This window comes from Lissotriton vulgaris, chromosome 8 (assembly GCF_964263255.1).
Source record: "Lissotriton vulgaris chromosome 8, aLisVul1.2, whole genome shotgun sequence".
NCBI classification, from domain to species: Eukaryota; Metazoa; Chordata; class Amphibia; order Caudata; family Salamandridae; genus Lissotriton; species Lissotriton vulgaris.
Window position 1 is genome coordinate 130,408,975 of NC_141696.1, and position 20,037 is coordinate 130,429,011.

Consider the following 20,037-nt stretch of genomic DNA (forward strand, 5'->3'; position numbering starts at 1 on the left):
CCTACGAGGATCCTGCGGCCTTACAGGCCTTTCTTCGCCGACATGGTCCTGATGTTATGGATATGTCCAATCCTGGATGACTGACTTATTAACTCCCTTTATTAATACATTTGAATGTGGTTCTGAATTTTTAATGTTCGCAATGTTGACGTTATGAGGCACTCAATTGTTGTTTCTTCTATGTTTTTTCATATATGTTCACCTTTTCTTCATCCCATCTCTCTTTTTATTCCTTGTATGCTCACGTTTTTGCCCTCATGTTTCTCTTCTTTCAACAGGTACTCCCCTTCATCACTTCACCTCGTTTTTACCCTCTTCTCCCCTCGTGCTACCTTTCTTGGATGTCATCATCTTTGAGGTTTTGATGTTTGCTCTGGATGTTCTCGTCGTCGTCTCCTTCCACCACCATCCCCCCTTTCTGTTCGGTTCTCTCATTTTCGTAAGTATGTCTTTCAGCCGTTCGTCTCGGACATGTACTGTCTCTTTTTTCTCTACTGATTCTGTCCTCCTTCCTACTTCTCATACCATGAACTCTTCTCCACTCTACTCTTCACCCTCTTCTCTTTCTTTCCTTCTCTATCTCATCTTTTCTGGAACTATCACTGCTCTTATCCTTGACTTCTTTTTCATTTCACTCTTCTCTTCTACTTTTCTCATTTTTTCTCCATTGTATTTTTATGCATTATTAAGCATGTTGCTTATAGTTACTTTCTAAAATGTTTCATTCCGTGTAACTACATGGAACGTTAAGGGTTTAAATAATCCCATTAAACGGCAGAGGGTTCTCTCGCATTTAGCGAGACTTAAATCTGACGTTGCCCTTCTGCAGAAAACTCATCTTGATGAACCGGAAGCTTTGAAACTTAAACGCTGTTGGGTAGGTCATGTTTTCTGTTCTCCTACGACATCTAGGAAGAATGGTGTTGTGCTTTTGTTACATAAAAAGTTAAATGTTTCATCGATTACTCATGAATGTGATGCTGATGGCCGTTGGCTTATTGTTAATTTACTCATAGATAACATTCCTCTTACCCTTTTCTATGTATACGCTCCTACTGCAATCGATAGATCTTTCTGGCCGGCTATTTCTTCCAAGTTGTCTTCCCTTACTGGAGATTATATACTCCTTGCTGGTGATTGCAATCAGATTGTGGATCCCTTCCTTGACAGACACTCAAAAGTTACTTTTACTCCCTCTAAAATGCACACGCAATTTCTGAATTCCTTTAAAAATAATGCCCTAGTAGATATTTGGAGATTATGCAATCCTGATGTTCGTGAATATAGTTTCCTCTCCCCTCCTCATCAATCCCAATCCTGTATCGATCATATCTTTCTCAGTAACCCTTTATCCCAACACGCTATTCGTTCAGAGATTGGCTCCATTTTACTCTCAGACCATGCCCCAGTTTTTGTAGACCTTGATCTACTCCCATTCTCCCCACAACCTGGCAGATGGCGATTTAACAATGCTTTACTTTTAGACCCCACTTTTGTTACTGAATTTACTGCCTTTGCCAACAAATTTTTTCTTTTAAATCAAACCTCTGACTCATCTTTTGTTATGATCTGGGATTCATTTAAAGCAGCTTCTAGGGGTTTTATTATTAATTTTGTATCACGGCGGAAAAAATTACAAACGGCCAAATCGGAGAAAATATTAGCTGACATCAAGGCTTTAGAACATGCTTATTACGTCTCTAAATCTGAATCATCCCTTAAAGCTCTTATTGATGCAAAAATCTCTTTTAATAAATTTACAACAGATGCCGCTTCTAATACCCTACTTAAATGTAATTCTAGATACTATGGAGGTAAAAATAAAATGGGGAAGCTCTTGGCTAACTACTTAAAGATTCGTAAAGAACGCACAAAAATCCAATCTATTAAAACCTCTTCTGGTGAATCCACTTTTAAAGATAAAGAAATTCTTACAGAATTTGCTAAATTCTATGATACGCTTTATACTCCAGAACAAACTCCTACGACTGATGATCTTCTTGCTTATTTTAATTCTGTCCCTTCTCCCCCGATCTCTCATGTTGACTTCCACACTTTGGAACAGGACATTTCTCTTTCTGAAATCTCTCATGCTGTTTCTAAACTTCACCATGGTAAATCCCCAGGCCCGGATGGTTTTACAATTGAATTTTATAGCCATTTTGCTTCTCTTCTTCTTCCTAAACTCCTACTTTTATTTCAATCTTTTTCTGACGCCGGCGCCTCTAGTGGCTCTTTTCAACAAGCCTTAATTTGTTTAATTCCAAAAGAAGACAAAGATCACTCCCTTTGCAAAAATTATAGACCAATATCTTTGGTCAACACTGATTATAAAATTCTAGCAAAAATATTAGCCTTACGTATGGACCCTCTTTTACCGGATATCATCGGGCCAGAACAATCAGGTTTTGTCAAGGGGCGTCTATCATCAGATAATTCCCGAGTTTTTCTTAACATACTTGGCAAATCTTCTTCTCTCACTCTTCCTTTCGCGGCTATCTCTCTAGATGCAGAGAAGGCTTTTGATCGGATTGGGTGAGACTTCATATTTCAGGCTTTACGTTGGATTGGTATTCCTCCTAAATTTATTTCTATTATATCTTTACTTTACTCTGACCCCCAAGCTTCTATTTTTGTTAATGGAATGTCCTCGGATCACTTCTCACTACATAGAGAAGTTAGGTAATGTTGTCCATTGTCTCCCCTACTTTTTATTTTAGCCCTAGAACCCTTCCTTACTAAAATTCGTTTAGACGACACTATTTCCGGTTTTCATTTTGGTTCCCAACAAGTCAGGCTTTTCATGGCAACCATCCAAAATCAAATACCTGGTTTGGTTTGCTCCTTTGTTGTCCGATACTCTCAAACTAAATTTTGACTATGTATATAAAAAAATGGATACAGCTATCACTCGTTGGCATCCGCTCTTTTTGTCCTGGTGGGGTAGACTTAATTCAATAAAAATGATGCTTTCTCCCCTGCTTCTTTATACTATTTCCATGCTCCCTTTACTCATTCCCCACTCTTTCTTTAAGAAGATTGATTCTTTGTTACTGAAATTCCTCTGGAACAGTAAACGCCCTCGAATAGCCATCGCTTCTTTACGTAAAGACAAGTCTCAATCTGGAGTACGCTTTCCCGATTTCAAACAATATCATCGTGCTTTTTCCCTGAAACAATCGACTTGCTGGTTTTCATCTAATTTGCCCCATCACCCCCCTGTTTGGTTAAACATGGAATCTTCCTTCATTTCCCCTTTTACCTTTTGTGAATTCTTATCTTTTACATCTTCCTTAACTCGTCTCCGCTCTCCTATTCTTTCACACTCTCGTAAACTCCTTTCTCCTTACTTAAATTCTTCCTATCCGTCTCTTCTCTCTCTTCAGGATCAACCGATTTGGAATAATTCACTTCTCAAAATAAATAACCGTACCATATATTGGAAAACTTGACATTCTCGAGGGATATCCTGGATATCTCAATTATTGACTCAAGATATACCTCTCTCATTTCAAGAGCTTCAGTCTCTTTTCTCTCTACCTGCTTCTACCCGAACGCAATATAACACCCTTTATCCAGTCTTGCTTTCATATCTTCAAGCTCTTCCATCTTCCAATGAGATTCCTGCAGATTGCAGAAATACTTCCCTCCTATTAGAAACTTCTCCCTCTGCATCCACTTTATATAATTCTTTTCGTCTTACTAATGATAGATTAAAATCTCGTACTGAACTTGGGTGGGAGCTGGATTTTTCTCAGACCTGGCCGGTCCTTTTTTGGGATAAAATTTGGACTAAACTTCATAAAACCTCCAGAGCTGCTAACACTACCCAGACCTTATTTTTCATTTATCCCTGAATTGTATTTACCCCACTTGCCTTATCCCGTTTTTCAGCAGACACTCCCTCTTCCTGTTGGTCCTGTCCATGCCCCTCTGCTGATCTCAAACATATGTTGTTCGAATGTCCTCCTATTTCCCAGTTCTGGCAATCGGTCTGGAAGAAAATTCAAAGAATTTTTCAGTTTCAGGTCCCCTTCTCACCCTCATTAGTTTTCCTTGGTTCCCTCTCGTCAGATCTTCCTCATCCCTTCAGTCACTACCCTTTACTTGATCTTTTCCTTGCCGTAGCTTTACATGTTATTACTTCTAATTGGAAACAAGCTGCAAATGTTACTTATCAAGCCTGGTGGAATGCACTTTGTTTTAATCACCGTTTAGACACCAACTATGTATCTCCCATCTCCCTAGCTATCAAGCGTGACCTGCTATGGCTCCCTTTGGTAACTTATCTCTCCTCATCAGCTCCAGTTCATCCCTCCCCTGCTCCAGATACAGTTGAAGTTAGTAAGCCCCCGTGATTTCCTTAAATCCTGTTTATTTCCTCACATTTTTGACTATTACTATTATTACGTTTTTCATATTATTGTATTTTGCTTAAGGTATCTTTTCATGATATGTTCACAAATTTTCATGCTTGTAATGCTTACTTTTATGGAATTTTTTATTTTCTAATGTTTATTCCCTCCACTTGCTTATTGTAACTCTTCTTTCCCCTCCCCTTTCCTCCTTTCTTACCCCTTTTTCTTCAATAAATCAAACTTTAAAAAAAAAATCTACCACATATAAATCTCAAATCAAGCAAGAATGGAGATTTCAGAAGCAATCAAGAAGAAACTTTCCTTGCAACAATAGACAAACTAAAAAAATTGGACAATGTAATAGTGAAGCCCTCACACATGGGAGGCAACATTGTTTATGAGATAAAGAACTGTACTTGAGAGAAGCATATCAGCCGCTAAACAACACAGAATGCTATAAACACATTACTATTGAGGAATATCTACTTATAAAGGAGAACTCACTGATATACTCAACACCTGGAAAGAACAAGAAATTTTAAGTTGGGACAAGTACAGCGTACTGAAACAAGATCACCCCAAGTTACCTGTATATTATTTAATACTAAAAATACATAACAATAAGACAACACCACCAGGGAGACCCATTATAGCTGTGCAGAGCAGTATGTTTGAAAATGTGTCTAAGTACATGGATAACTTTTCCTACATCTGGGACACTGCAGACTTGTTACGCTGTATATTTGATTATAAAGTGAAAGAATGATATGCTTTTAATGACCTTTGATGTGTCTACATTATACACAAGCATTAGACACTATGATAGTTTGGCAGCTACACAACACTACCTAAGAATGAAACCTATAACATTCATAGTGCACAACAACATGCTTCTTGAAATGATGGAGTGGTGCTTGAATAAAAACATATTCCTTTTTAACAATGAGCTATGCCAGCAACTAAGAGGAACAGCTATGGGTGCCTGCTTCGCCCCCAGCTATGCAAATCTGCATATGGGTTGGTGGGAGAAGCAGGTGATCGGGGGAGCCACCATGGAAAACTGATCTGAAAACATTGCCTTATGGATACGATTTATAGATTACTCTTTGTGCTATGGAAAGGCATAGAGAGTGAGGCCAACCAATTATTCACAGAAATCAATAACAATGGTCTTAAACTCAAGTTCACAGGCAAAACCAGTAACACAGCTATTTAATTTTTAATGTTCTGGTTCGGGTAGGGGAAGAGAAATTGGAGATGACTATAAACTGGTTGAAATAGAGATGACAGAACGCTAAAAACAGAAGGGATATCCTGATGCAAAATTAAGAAGAGCATCAGAGAGAGAGCAAGGGCACAGAAAATGGAAACAGTCCTCTTTGACCATAAAAAGTAAAAAAAAACAAAGACTCAGCGACAAAGATTAGTTGCCTCTTATAATCTAGAACATCAAAGTCTGACTTGCCTTAAAGAAACACTGGCATCTCAGGGAGGATCCCATCATATGTCAGACAACAACTTGCCCCCAGATCACGTACAGAAAATTGAAATAGTTGACCAGCTATGTTGTATATCTTCTCAAATGCCCATGTGCGAAACTATATGTGGGCAGTACCACCATACTGGTACGCCACCGCATTAGAGCAATCACTAACAATGAACGAAGCTATCCTGTTGCTCAGCACTTTGAGAAATTCCATAACAGTAACCCCACTGAGTTGAAATATAGCGGTCCAGTACACATTCCCAAAAACAAAAGAGGGGGAGACAGGATGAAGGAACTCTGCAAATTGGAAACATATTTCATATTGGAGCTAGTCAGTAAATAGCCACATGGCCACAACATGGATGAGAAGAGTACACATGTCTGTGTTAATGCCTGTGTACTCAGCTAACACTTTCCTCAGTCCTGTCCTATATACACTTTTGGTTGCCTGTAATTAGGATGAATGAAGTCTCTTTTGTTTTTTTTGTTTTTAATTAGCACTGTCTGTAGGAAAGTGCACTTTTTGATTGCCACTGCCTGGGGACTAGGTAAGTCACCCCTTTGCCAACACCACCCCTTAGGTGGAGGAGGTGAGGTGAAGCACACATCCCTTTCGCCTCCATCTTGAAGATGAGAGGACCTAACCAATTAGGAAGAGGCTCATGCCCCCATCCCACTGGAGGGTGGCACAATAGGAGTTGTACCCACCCTGTGGGTTCCCATGGGGACCTTTGGTTCGGAAAAGATGCTGCAGGATTGGGCAGGGAGACTTTCTGGAGACGACGACCAGCTGGAGAGGTAAGTTGGTTCTTGAGAGATGCCTGGACACTGTCTGTTGGACCACCCGAGGCCATGTGGCGTCGGGTGCAGGGGGGTCTTTTGGCTTCGGGTCTCTTTACCAGCTCCGGTTGCGGTCGGGCAGACCCTACAGGTTGAGTTGCAGGCATTGGCTTGAGGCTTGAGAGAGGTCAGGTATCACCAGATCATAGGTCAGGTTCGTTGGGGAAACCTCGTTGTGGTGTTGGGCCTGTCGATCTCGGCCCATGGGCGTCAGGTGCAGAGTGGTGCAAAATCGCAGAGCCGCCTGAATCCAGATTCTGTGGGTGAGTCCTTGCTTGAGCAAATGTGGTGCTCATGGGAGACAGAGTCTTAAAGATGGTCACAGGCCAGGTCCTCTGGGCTCTGAGGGCTGCTGGCTGCTGGACTCGCCAGGGTTCTCATTGTAGGCAGGTTGACGTCGGGACAGGCCGGTAGGGCTGGGGCCAAAGCAGTAGGTATCCTCTTCTTCCTGGGTCAGCACAGCTTTTCAGTCCTTCTTCTTTCTTTCTCAAATCTGAGGAGGCAAGGTTCAGGGTCACCCCTAAATACTACATTTAGGGGCATTAAAAGGGGTGTGCAGGTCGGGACCAATAAGTCCCTCCTTGGGGTCTCTGACGTCCTCTGTGTCGCTGGTGGTGCAGCTCCTGTGCTGATTGTTGGCCCCTGCAATGCTGACCTTAACCCCAGGAGCTTTGCTCCCACAGCCAAGTGGCCTGCTTGTAAGTAGTCCCTGACTGAAGGCCCCCTTAGCCCCATGGGTAACCGTTGGGCCCCTGCACTCTGCACCCTTCCGCCCCAGTGCCGCTGGTTGTACAATTTGAGTGCCTACCTAGACCATGGGGAACCTTAGTCCTAACCCCCAAAACTCCCACTTGTAAGACGTTTACTTACCTGCAAAACCAATAACTATTTTCTTCCATAGGAACCAATGTTACGAGTTTTTGTATCAAAAATGTTTTGTGTTGAACTGACTTTGTATGAAAGAAAAAGTAACTAAACTGCAAACCCTAAAAAGTCTTACTTACCTTGTATTGTGAGATCCCCAGTGTGGTATCTAGGCATACCACCCTGAGTAGTCAATGTAATCCAAAAGTAATCTAAACATATTCCAAAATTGATTACTGTGTAATTTAAACTTCTTTTTGAACCAATACAAACCTGTAACAATTGCAAATCCATTCCCAATTGCACTTCTTGAAATGTTCTTTGATTGAAAGTATATTTTACCTACCTTTACCAAGTCCTGCTTGGTTCTAGAAAGAAAACACAAGTATACCTTTTTAATACTTACCCAATTTGTCTGGATTCAGTCTCTGGGTGTGTGCCTTCATTCTTGAGTGAGTGAATACAATAAATGATTAACACACCCTCTGGGTAAGCATAACTGCTTGCCCACACTACCACCAAGAGAGTTGTTAGTACTTTCCTAATTTAGCCTCTGTTATACCTTGGGGGACTCCCTGGACTCTGTGCACACTATACCCACTTTGGTATATATATGCAGAGCCAGCTTCCTACACTGTCTTTACACATATGTTTTTATATCCACCACGCTCTCTCTCAGACTCCTATTGGGATGTTGATATATTATTCCCTGTTGGCCCAAGGAATAATTAAAAGAATCAAAAAAGGAAAAACAAGTGGGGCGCCAGGCCCGAATGGCATCCCACAAGCGGCGTATAAATATGCTCCGGAATTCTGGGGACCTTGCCTGGGGGAACTGTTCTCAGACGTACAGAACATGAACCAAGTACCAGAGAGTTGGAAAGGATCAATATTTACGCCGATTTATAAAGGTGGGGACAGATCCTTAGCAAACAACTATCGTTTGATAGCATTGCAGGACATCGAGGCAGAATATTTTGCTTCTCTACTCTTGGATGATTTGGTCGCATGGTCTAGTGAGAAAGAACTGATTCCCCTAAATCAAACGGGGTTCAGGAAAGGGATCGGAACAACAGCAAATATCCTATCCATAACTATGATCGCGGAGAAGTGCATGAGTAGAAAACAGGATCTGAACATGTGTTTTATAGATCTTCAGGCGGCCTTCGACAGTGTGGATCGTAATCTGATGTGGGCGAAATTGAGATCATGGGCAATTCCTGAGTGTATCCTAAAAGGTTTGTTGCTATTTTATTCTGAAACTTGGTCTCAAGTAAAAATTGGAGATGGATCACGACTGTCGAGAAAAGTTCCAACAACCATCGGCCTCAAACAGGGGTGTGTTCTTGCGCCGCACTTATTTAACCTCTTTATCTCAGATCTCTCTGCGAAATTGAACCACTGCAATGCCCACCCACCAAAACTTGGCGATTTACAGCTCAAGCATTTGGCTTATGCAGATGACATTGTCCTCCTGAGCCTAACAAAGATGGGGTTAACCAGATTAGTAACAGAACTGTCGGACTTCTTGATGGCAAACAAGTTGTCATTAAACATTTCAAAAACTAAAACCATGTTGATTACTAATTGCCGTGGATTGCATCATGATATATGGTTAAAAGGAAAACCTCTAGAGAAAGTCTCGGTTTACAAATATCTGGGATTCTATATAGACGACAAACTTAACCTAAAAGAACAGAAGAACTATCTGACACAAAGAGCGGGTGCTCTGATATTTGGACTAAGTACTTTGGCAAAAAAATTGGAAGGACCATCACTCAAACCCCTTCTAACCGTAATGGCAAACAAAATCCTCCCAACCCTGACCTATGCAAGTGTGGCAATGCACGGAAAGGATGCCGACCTACTAAACATCCTGACAACTAAAATATACAAAAAAGTATTACGTCTCCCACGCACGACATCACCAGCGCAATTGCGACTTGAATTTGGACTAAAAAACGAAATACCGGGGAGACAATACTCGTATATTAAGGTCTGGTACCAGATCAAGCAAAAAACAAGTAATAACAATCTGAATACCTACCTATGGCAAGAGTTTAAATCCCAAAAGAATTCCAAAGCAAATCAATTTCTTATGCAAGCTTTGGAGACAACTTGCTCAAAAACCCTATGGGATAATAATCTGTCATTTGTTGTCCTAAAACAGACCCTAAATAAAGTGGCCAAACTTCATTCGTTAATCTTGGACAAAGAAATGTTCTCCCATCGTTCGCATTCATGGGCTGTGATAAATGGCTATAAGACATTGACAGCTGCAAAATACCTGGAAACAACTTATTCTATTTTTATTAAGAAAAAGCTGATGGCGTTGAGACTTGGGGACTTTCCCACACGAGCAAATGAACCTGCCTGGAAACTGCTTGACGACGTTTCTTGTCGACTGTGTGGTAGCCCTAAAGAGGATCTAATACGCATAATTTGTCACTGTAAGATGCTATCCAAGGAACGGTCACACCTAAAGGAAAGTTATCGGTCCATGAAACTACGAACATGCAGATCAGCCATTATTGGAAGCCTGGATACTACTGCTCAAAGAATACACTGCAAGCTGGTGAAGTTCTTGCAGGCATTTGAGAAACGTATAAAAACAATATGAACAATTAATGCTTTGAAATTTTTAACATTGGTACATTTTTTTTTAAGCGACAAATTTATAAATTTTATAACTATGTGTGACATTCATCAAATTGTTATGGTTTTAATTAACTAAACAATAAAGTTTAAATTTCAAATTTCAAATTTCAAAATTTCAAGTCCTGCTTGGTTCTAGAAAGAAAACACAAGTATACCTTTTTAATACTTACCCAATTTGTCTGGATTCAGTCTCTGGGTGTGTGCCTTCATTCTTGAGTGAGTGAATACAATAAATGATTAACACACCCTCTGGGTAAGCATAACTGCTTGCCCACACTACCACCAAGAGAGTTGTTAGTACTTTCCTAATTTAGCCTCTGTTATACCTTGGGGGACTCCCTGGACTCTGTGCACACTATACCCACTTTGGTATATATATGCAGAGCCAGCTTCCTACACTGTCTTTACACATATGTTTTTATATCCACCACGCTCTCTCTCAGACTCCTATTGGGATGTTGATATATTATTCCCTGTTGGCCCAAGGATCTCTGGGGCACTTGGTTAGGGTACCCTGATTTGCGATTTCCACCCACTTGGGATCTTGCAACCTCTGTTTCTCCAGACTGCATACTTATGCTGTTCACAACCTGTACGGTTATCTGACAGCATACCTTTGCCAAGGTCTGATATTACCATTGTTGGGACATTTGGCTCTGCACTGCCTTTATGAGGCATACTTTCAAATTTGGCTGCTGCCTAGATTATCCAGCACATATCTGTACGCTAATGGCACTTGGGAGTTTATTTAAGACACACATTATCTTACTCCATATGAGTATTTGTTTCATACTATGTGTTCCTGATGTGAATAATTTTGTATTTTACACTATAGCAATTTGTCACGGAATTGCATTTTGTTGTATAGTGGCGTTTATTATGAATTCGGCTATTTACTCACCAGGAAAGGATTAGTTTAATACTTTAGAATCATGCAATATTAGGATTGATTTAAGCTTCATGTTAATTGTACAAAATTAATTTTATTACAGATACGATATGTTTTGTATCTCAAAATCGTGAATTACTATGAGTGAACATTTAAAAGATGGCGACCGTTATGTGCTGTCGTTAGGGGTTTCACTTGCCTCCTATATACTTAGATTTTTGTTGTAAAGGAATGTGTTGTAAAGGCATATGCATGGTAATGGCAATGCCTAGTAAACCCAATGTGTGGTAAAGGCATTGGGGCTGATTCACAGAACTAATTTACAACAAAATCCTAAACTTACTACTTTTGGTATTTACAGAAAACATTTAGTAGTCTTAAATTAGGACTTTGTCTTAAGTTAGGATTTTGTCCTAAATTAGGATTCTGTCTTAAATTAGGATTTTGTCTTAAATTAGGATTATGTCTTAAATTAAATTTAAGGCAAACTTAAGTTAAATTTAAGTTTAATTTAAGACAAAATCCTAATTTAAGACAAAAATCCTAATTTAGGACAAAATCTTTATTTAAGACAACATCCTAATTTAAGACAAAATCCTAATTTAAGACAAAATCCTAATTTAGGACAAAATCCTAATCTAAGACAAAATCCTAATTCAGGATAAAATCCTAATTCAAGACAAAATCCTAATTTAGGACTACTAAATGCCTTCTGTGAATGCCAAAAGTAGTAAGTTTTGGATTTTGTCTTAAGTTAGTTCTGTGAATCGGGCCCATTGTGTGGTAAGGGATGCGTAGTAAAGGCATGCATGGTAAAGGCACGCGTGGTTCTGTTATACATCCATAATTTTTCGCTTAGCAGGTTCTTGCAAAAAGGAGCATTGATTGGTGTGAAGAAAGGAATGCATTTTCTCATGCTCTGCTTTTGCAGCATGAGTGTGTAAAGTGACCACACGTTAATCGGTATATTTAGATGTGCTAGGTGGTAAATAGCTTCCTTTAGCATGGGAGTCTTACATAATCTGCAAGGAAACAGTTATCCGAGCATCACTAAACGATCCTACACTGTAAGATGCTTCATAGGTCATTGAGAATCAACCAAGGATGGTACTGAGACAAGTCCACAGTCACAACCACAGTCAGTTAACAGACCTCGAATCTTTCAGGCAAATACAGTGATAACTGGTTAACAGCCACCATGGCTCGTCCCCAGAAGAACTCAACCCATATACCCTACAAAGCCCAGCCATGGAGCTGGCACATGAAGGCCACTGGGCCACTGAAGTGACAAAGGGCTTCCTACTTCAAAATCTGTTTTCCGATATTAGAAGCCCATGTGCAGAAGATTGTTGGTGAATGCCACATGATTGCTGGACCCAGTGCTTGAAATGGAAAAATAGAAGTGCCGGTACTCTCCCTCTCAAAATAAAATAGTGCCGGTACTCAGTACCGAACAGTACCGGCCCATTTAAAGCATGGCCTGCGACGTGCCATGGCCTGCGGAAACTGAAGTGACATTGCAAGAAACTCTTCTTACTTTCGAATGCTGAAAGGCAACTCCCCTGAACCGTTGTCATCGGTCAGGCGACATGATTCTGCTGCACGTGCAGACCTGGAACACGATGACGCAACGAGACGCGCCGGTGACGATGTTCACAACATGAACGACTCTTGAGTGGACACAGATTTACCTGGGCAATGTATGTTCTACTGGTCCTCTCATTAATTCTTTCTTTCATTTGACCTTGTCCTTACCTTCTACTTCTCCTCTTCGACCAGCCCTTTCTCCGCCATTTAATTCGTTTATGCCTCCGTCTAGAAAGGTGAAACCACTGAAAGACTCATTGCCAGAGTGGACTAACTCAGGTACTTTTTTTATGTTGGGGCGGGGGAGGGGGGCGAGATCAGCCTGATCTGTACGTCATATCCTGAGCGCAACCTAGCACTTCCCCTGTCCCCAGGAAGGGAGTAAGGGACCCTGGGGTGGCAGGAGCTGGAGGTGGGGTAGGATGAGCACACAGCAGCAAGAAGCAGTAGAACAGAGCTGCCTTGTGTCCTATCGCCCATGAGCGGGCCAGCTAGCTGGTTCTTTTTAATATATTTTAATAAATGTTATATGCATTATATCATAACCACTGTCGTCATGGAGAAAAAGCATTCTCATATAATCAATTATTCATAACAGACAACATGGCCCTATTCAACAACTGGGTGACCCTAGTGTCAGCACTCTTAGACCCCCCTCCCCCCTCATTGTACGTTTCTATCACACCAGAACACATCCTTACATCTCCATGTCGATTTCATTAGCATTTAGTGACAGGTACATACATCGGTTATGCATTCATTTCTTGTTCAATATTTCAACCATTGTTATTGTTATTGTTATTGTTATTTTTGATTTGTAGCACGCTCAATCACCTACAGGCCTCTAAGCGCTCGGAAATCGATGGTACAAACAACAACCTTAGCAATACAGAGAGGCATCCACTAGCCTAGATGGCACTCTAGGACCTCCTAAACAGCAGCGTTTTCAACCCCTTTCTAAAGCGTAGGAGGTTCTCTTCCCTGCGCAGCGGTTCAGGTAGTGTGTTCCATAGCTGAGGAACCAACACCGAGAAGGCTCTTCCACCCTTGGTGACAAGTTTGTACCGAGGGCAGACCAATAATTGAGAGTCTGAAGATCTGAGAGTTCTCCTTGGGCTGTACACCGCCACACGGTCTTTGATGTATGCGGGTGCCATGCCATTGATGGCTTTGTGGGCTATACACAAACTTTTAAATTCCACTTGCTTCTTAATGGGGAGCCAATGGAGGCTCTGTAACAGGGGGGATGCTTTAGTTCGTCTTGGCAGTCTAAAAATGAGACGAGCAGCATCGTTCATCACAACCTGTAGCCTATTTGTCAGGATTTTTGGCAGGCCAAGGTAGAGGGCATTTCCATAATCTATCCTTGAGATCACGGTGGCTGCGACAATGGAGCGTAACATGGATTGGGAGATGACGGGTACTAGCTTCCGTAGCTGTCGGATAATGTTGGTGCAGCTACCCACCACTGAGGAGATCTGGTTGACCATAGATAGGTCACAATCTAATTTAATCCCCAGGCTCTTCATGTTCAGGCTGGGTTTTGGAGCCGGGCCTAACTCTGCGGGCCAGTAGAGGTCACACCATGGTGAGGTGGCAGATGGAATCACCAGTACCTCAGTCTTATCTGGGTTGATTTTTAGAAGATTTCCAGCCATCCATTGGACCGTGTATCTCAAGATGTTCTGAGTGTGGAGTTGAGCGGCGCTTGTGTTGTCGACACTCAGCAACAGCTGCGTGTCGTCCGCGTAGTTGAATACTGTGCAGCCCATGTGCGCCAGGGAAGCAATCAGAGGCTGCAGGTATAGGTTGAATAGAAGTGGTGACAGGGCCGAGCCCTGGGGCACCCCACATTCTAATTTTCCCACTGCGGAGGTTTCTTCCCCAAGTTGTATTCTTTGGGTCCTTCCTGACAGAAATGACTGCAACCATCTGAAGGCCAGGCCTTTGATGCCAAAGTCACTCAGTCTTTCCAGCAGCAGCGCATGGCTGACGGTATCGAACGCCGCTGAAAGGTCTAATAAGATCAGGGCGCTCGGTTTTTTACCGTCAGCCAGGCCTCTCAATTCATCCAGCACCGAGAGCTTCACCAACTCGGTGCTATGATGCGCTCGGAACCCTGCCTGTCGTTCGTGAAGTAGATGGTGAGACTCCAGATACATGGACAGGGATTTTAGTACGTGTTGTTCCAGTACTTTAGAGAGGAATGGTAGTTGAGAGATAGGCCTGTAGTTTTTTAGTACTGCGGGGTCTGCGCCTGGCTTTTTCAGCAGAGGTCTCACACGCGCTTCTTTAAGTTCTGCTGGTAATTGTCCTGTCTCCAAGGACCTATTTAGGAGGGAGATAACACGCTCCTCCAATAAGGGACGGGCTGCCTGAAAGACTTTAGGTGGACACGGGTCCGCTGGAGATCCAGACTTGATTCTGTCCATCAGCTGTTGCAGACTCAGAGTGTCAATCTCTGGAAACAGTGTGATGGAGCAGTCAACTGATTTCTGAGGGGCTGTAAGTGTAACCATCCCATTTGACATACCACTTTTTATCTCCTGGATAATGGTTCTTACTTTCTCCAGAAAGTATCCCTGAAAGGAATTACAGTTTATGGGGGACTGGGCACTGTCCGGTTTTTTAGTCAACTCCGACAGGATCTTGAAGGTTTCTTTCTGCACGTTTGCTGCCTTACTTAGGCGGGATTCATAATATTCGGCTTTGGCAAGAGTAATATGTTTTTTATATGCATTCAAGGAGGTTCGGTAGAGGTTCCTGGCTGAATCCTGTTTAGTTTTCCTCCAGCCTCTTTCCAGGGCTGTGAGTTTCCTTTTGTGGTCCCTCAGCGATGGCGTAAACAATGGGGCTTCCTTACCTGGTCCTTTTATCAGCTTCGTTCTCTTAGGTGCTATCTGATCAATAGCTAGAGTCAAGCTCCGCGTTAGATCCGCGTATTGCTGGTCCAGACTATGGTCTGAGCTCAGAGGACAGTCCCTAGGCGGAAGCGCCTTGGTCAGGGTTCTCAAATCAACGTCTGCCCATTTACGGATTATCCTGACTTCCGGTGGTGGAATAATTATTTGGCCATTAATACGTATCTCACAGGATACTAAGGGTCCGATGTAGGTAATTCTAAATTACCACTTCTAAAATATCGAATCATACCGATTCGGTATTTAAGAAGTGGTAAATTAGAAGGGGGGGAATGTAGGTATTTCAGATTCGGTAAATACCGAATCGTTAAGATTCGGTATTTACCGATTCTGTAAATACCGAATCGGTAAAGCCCATGGATTCCTATGGGCGTTGCAGCCCATAGGAATCAATGGTCATTACAGAATCGGTATTTACCGATTCGGTAAATACCGATTTTTGCAAGGGTGCAGGGGGTGTCACTTTGACACCCTCTAGCACCCTGAATTCAGGCACGTGTGCCATGTGGCACACAGAAATGCCCTAAGGGCATGTCTGTCTGTCACATGGCACTGGTGTGCATGCACACATGTGCATGCACACCTGTATTCGGTATTTTACCACCCAATAGGATTGGGTGGTAAAATACCGATTCTTAAAACCCTGTGGCACTCTGACATGTGCCAGCTACATCTGCATTTACAGAATCGGTATTTTACCGAGTCTGTATTTACCGATTCGGTAATTTTACCGAATCGGTAAATACAGAATCGGTAAAATACCGATTCTGTAAATGCATGCCCTACATCTGGAAACCGTAATACCGGTCGGAAACGGCCGAATTCGGCCGTTTCCGACCGGTATTAGGGCACCTACATCGGGCCCTCAATGATGATCAGACCAAATGCATGGAGCTACCTCGTTCAGTGTCACATTTGGGTCTGTAGTCCACACCAGGTCAAGGGTGTGACCTTTGATGTGTGTGGGAACCTTCACAAGTTGTTTAAAGCTTAGCGTTGACATCAAGGTGTCCTAACGTGTTTCTAACTCATGGTGGTCGGAGGCGTAGCTTCGTTCCATTGGTGCAACAGGTGCAGTGGAACCGGTGCCCCGAGGCCCACCGACCCCCTTATTGTTTTATTTCGCCGTTCAAACAGCAGCCCGGAGCCCACTTCCGTCCTTGCACTGAGGCACATGACACCCTGGCTACGCCACTGACGGTGGTTTGTGTCTGACGAGTGTTTTGTAAATCTCAGCATTTCAGCCCATCCTGTAAAACCATCAGACTATCTGTGTATGTGTCCACTCCTTGTCTAATCCTGAAACTGGAATTACACAAACAACATTTGAGAAGTAATGCAATATAAAAGTAGGGTGACTGATTTACAGCTTTACTCACGGTGACGCATTATGCACGGAAAATACACCAGAATTTCAGCAAAAGTTAAAAAGTTGCTTTTCCAACAGATTATTTTATTTAAGATGACACATCCTTGCTTTTCCAACAGATTATTTTATTTAAGATGACACATCCTGGGGGCGTGGCTAAGCGCCTGTGACGGATGGCAGCAGCGGGGTGAGGCTCCGTCTACATCGGAGGAATTCGGCGGCTCCAGCCCCTCTATACCGCAATGCTCACCTGCAAACGGCAGCGGACCCCTTCTGGCGCCTGATTAATCGCACGCTGTGCACCAGCTCCTTATCCCTGCACGGCGGGCTCCGTTTTGCTTCGGTCGCGGCTCCACCACTGCCGCGACCGCCATCTTGATGCCTAAACCGGCGCTTGCCTCAGGAGCGCGCCTGACACGTCGTCATCGGTAAAACCGTGCACAGTTCACGGCAACATCCCATAATTGCAGGAAATGACGGCGCTTCATGAATATTTGGCCAGGTGACTTTCTTTTTCTTCTGAAATCATTTTATTTCATTTTTATTCGAATTCCAGCATTCTCCTCAGCTTTGGCGGCCATCTTGCACTTTCTACTGCTTTATTCACATGCCACCTCTGCTATTCACCTCATATTGATCGGAATGCGACCATTTCTTCTCAATTGCTCCTGACTTGTGTTGGATTTCACCTTACCTCCTCCTGTCACTGACTTTGCTAGGTTTTCCTCATTCTTGCGCTGCACAGCTGCTCTACCCATCCTTGGAGATTTCTTTTTATTGTCGCTTCCATGGCGGAGGGTCCGGGCAAAACCCCTAAACGCAACTACGTTAAAAACTCAAAGCTATTCACTGCGTTGGCTCAATTAGAAGCCTCTGCAGGCTCCTCCAGTTGCGACTCTTCTCTCAACATGGACGCCCTCCCCCAGCCTGGAGCGAAAACCACTCCTAAGAGGGTGAAACACAATCCTCCGTCGCCCCCAAAATCACCGACAGCTATCTCCATGGAACTCCTTCTTGAGGAAATACGAGCACTGCGCCCATTTATGGAGGAGACCAACTCAAAGTTGCAAGTTCTAACTGACAATTGGTCGTTAATGGATACCAGAGTTTCTCAGGTGGAAAAGACTGTATCCTCTCTCCAGGAAGCCGCTACCAAATCAGTACATATGGATGTGAGGCTCTCCACTCTCCAGAAGCAGGTGGAAGACCTTGAAAATAGGAATAGGCGCAATAACCTGCGTCTTTACGGCCTGAAGGAAGGTTGCGAGGGGAATGACGCCATTGCCTTCTTCAAATCCTTCTTGCCCAAGCTCCTCCATCTTCCTGAAGGTACTTCTCTTAACATTCAACGCGCACATAGGCTTGGTAGAGCTCCTTCCAATGCTTCTCCTACGACAAAGCCAAGAGGTGTCATAATGTACTTTCTTGAGTATACTGATTTGCTGAAGGTTCTTTTTGCGGCTAAAGCAATGCCTCACTTGAAATGGTCGGACTCCACCTTGTACATTGCTCAGGATTACGCCAAAGCTACTGCCTCTCGTCGCAAAGAATTTCTCGACATGAGACCAGAACTGCGATCCATTGGCGCCAAATATGGACTTTTTCATCCTTGTTTATTCAAAGTTACTTATAATAACAAGACAATGACTTTTGAAGATCCTCTCCGACTACACAGCTTCCTCAATTCCTGCGGTCCGGCTGATATGGAATTCTCTGGCCCTTCCTCTTCCTTTCCGCCATGACTCTGTTGCTAACATTTCCGGTCTTTCCTGCTGTTCATGATATTTTGTTGTTCCTCTAACGTTAAGATATTTCTTCCACAGGTTCCTCAGTCATTATATGACCTGGTCGGTCTTAGTTTGTGCTGGCTTATTTTTGTTCTCCAGTTGTTTAATCTACCGCTTTTCTTCTGTTATTTAGTCGTTTGCTTGTTTTAATCTCACTGTTTTCTTTTTCTCACAGATCATCTCATTGTGTGCCGTCGTGTCTCTCCGATGGGACGTCCCGTGGCCCCGTTTGCTTGTCCTCCGTTGGTTGGCCTTTCCCCCCTCCTCTCGTCTCTCGTCTCCACTCCTTCCCTTCTGTTTCCTGTTCTTGAACATCCATCCCCCATCATTTATTGTAAGTACTACCCCATGTTTTTCTTATCGCAGTTTTTCCTCTCATCCTCTACCCTTTTAGTACTTCTCTGCCTGTTTTCTTCTGTATACTTTCCTACTTTCATTCCTTTTTTCACTCTTTTCCTTTTCGTATTTTTTGAGGCTTACCTTCACTTTTGCTCTGCACTTTCCCCTTTCATATTTTCTTAATGTCAGTTCGTATTGTCTCTTGGAACGTTAAAGGTTTACATTCGCCCATTAAGAGGCAAAAGATACTTTCTCACTTAGCTAAACTTAATGTTGACATTGCCTTTTTACAGGAAACCCACTTAACTGACAATGAGGCTGCTAAACTCCAAAGAGGTTGGGTGGGTACGGTTTTTTCTGCCCCTGGTGATGGCAAGAGAAATGGTGTTGTTTTGTTAATTCGTAAATCTTTTACTCATTCAGTGTTACAATCTGCCTTTGACCTTGAGGGCAGGTGGTTATTTGTCAAATTATCCTCTAAAGGTGTCCCTTTCTCCTTGCTTAATGTATATGCCACCACAGGTGGGGATCCTATTTTTTGGAAAGCGTTTGCTTCCCGTATCACCGATTGCATAGATGACAATTTCATTTTAGCAGGTGATTGTAACCTACCATTGGACCCCTTTTTGGATAGGCGCTCCAAATCTTCATTTGTTCTTAATAAATCCCATAAACTTTTTGCCCACGCTATTTCCCAACACAAATTAATTGATGCGTGGCGACTTTGTCATCCAACTGACGAAGAGTTTACATTCTATTCCCCGGTTCATCACTCCCAATCCCGTATTGATTATATATTTCTTTCCCACCATCTCTCCCAATCCCTTACCCAAGCGGAGATAGGTCCCATAGTTTTTTCTGATCACGCTCCTGTCCTGGTCAACATTGATTTTTTACCGAAATCCAGTGGTCCTAAAAGATGGCGCTTCAACAATACCC

General features: G+C 42.7%; 1 protein-coding gene across 2 annotated transcripts in view; it reads left to right on the forward strand.

Moving 5' to 3' along the window:
- The first annotated feature begins 282 nt into the window (after positions 1 to 282).
- LOC147693604 (sialidase-3-like) overlaps positions 283 to 20,037 on the forward strand; it is a 101,638-nt gene continuing 81,883 nt past the window's right edge. The window contains exons 1-2 of one of the 2 annotated variants that reach the window (XM_086933825.1): positions 283 to 439; positions 18,935 to 19,093. The gene's annotated coding sequence lies outside the window, so the exon portion shown is untranslated. Of the gene's footprint in view, positions 440 to 4,288; positions 4,341 to 18,934; positions 19,094 to 20,037 lie in introns of those variants that run through there. The other variant, XM_086933826.1, reaches the window with a different exon arrangement.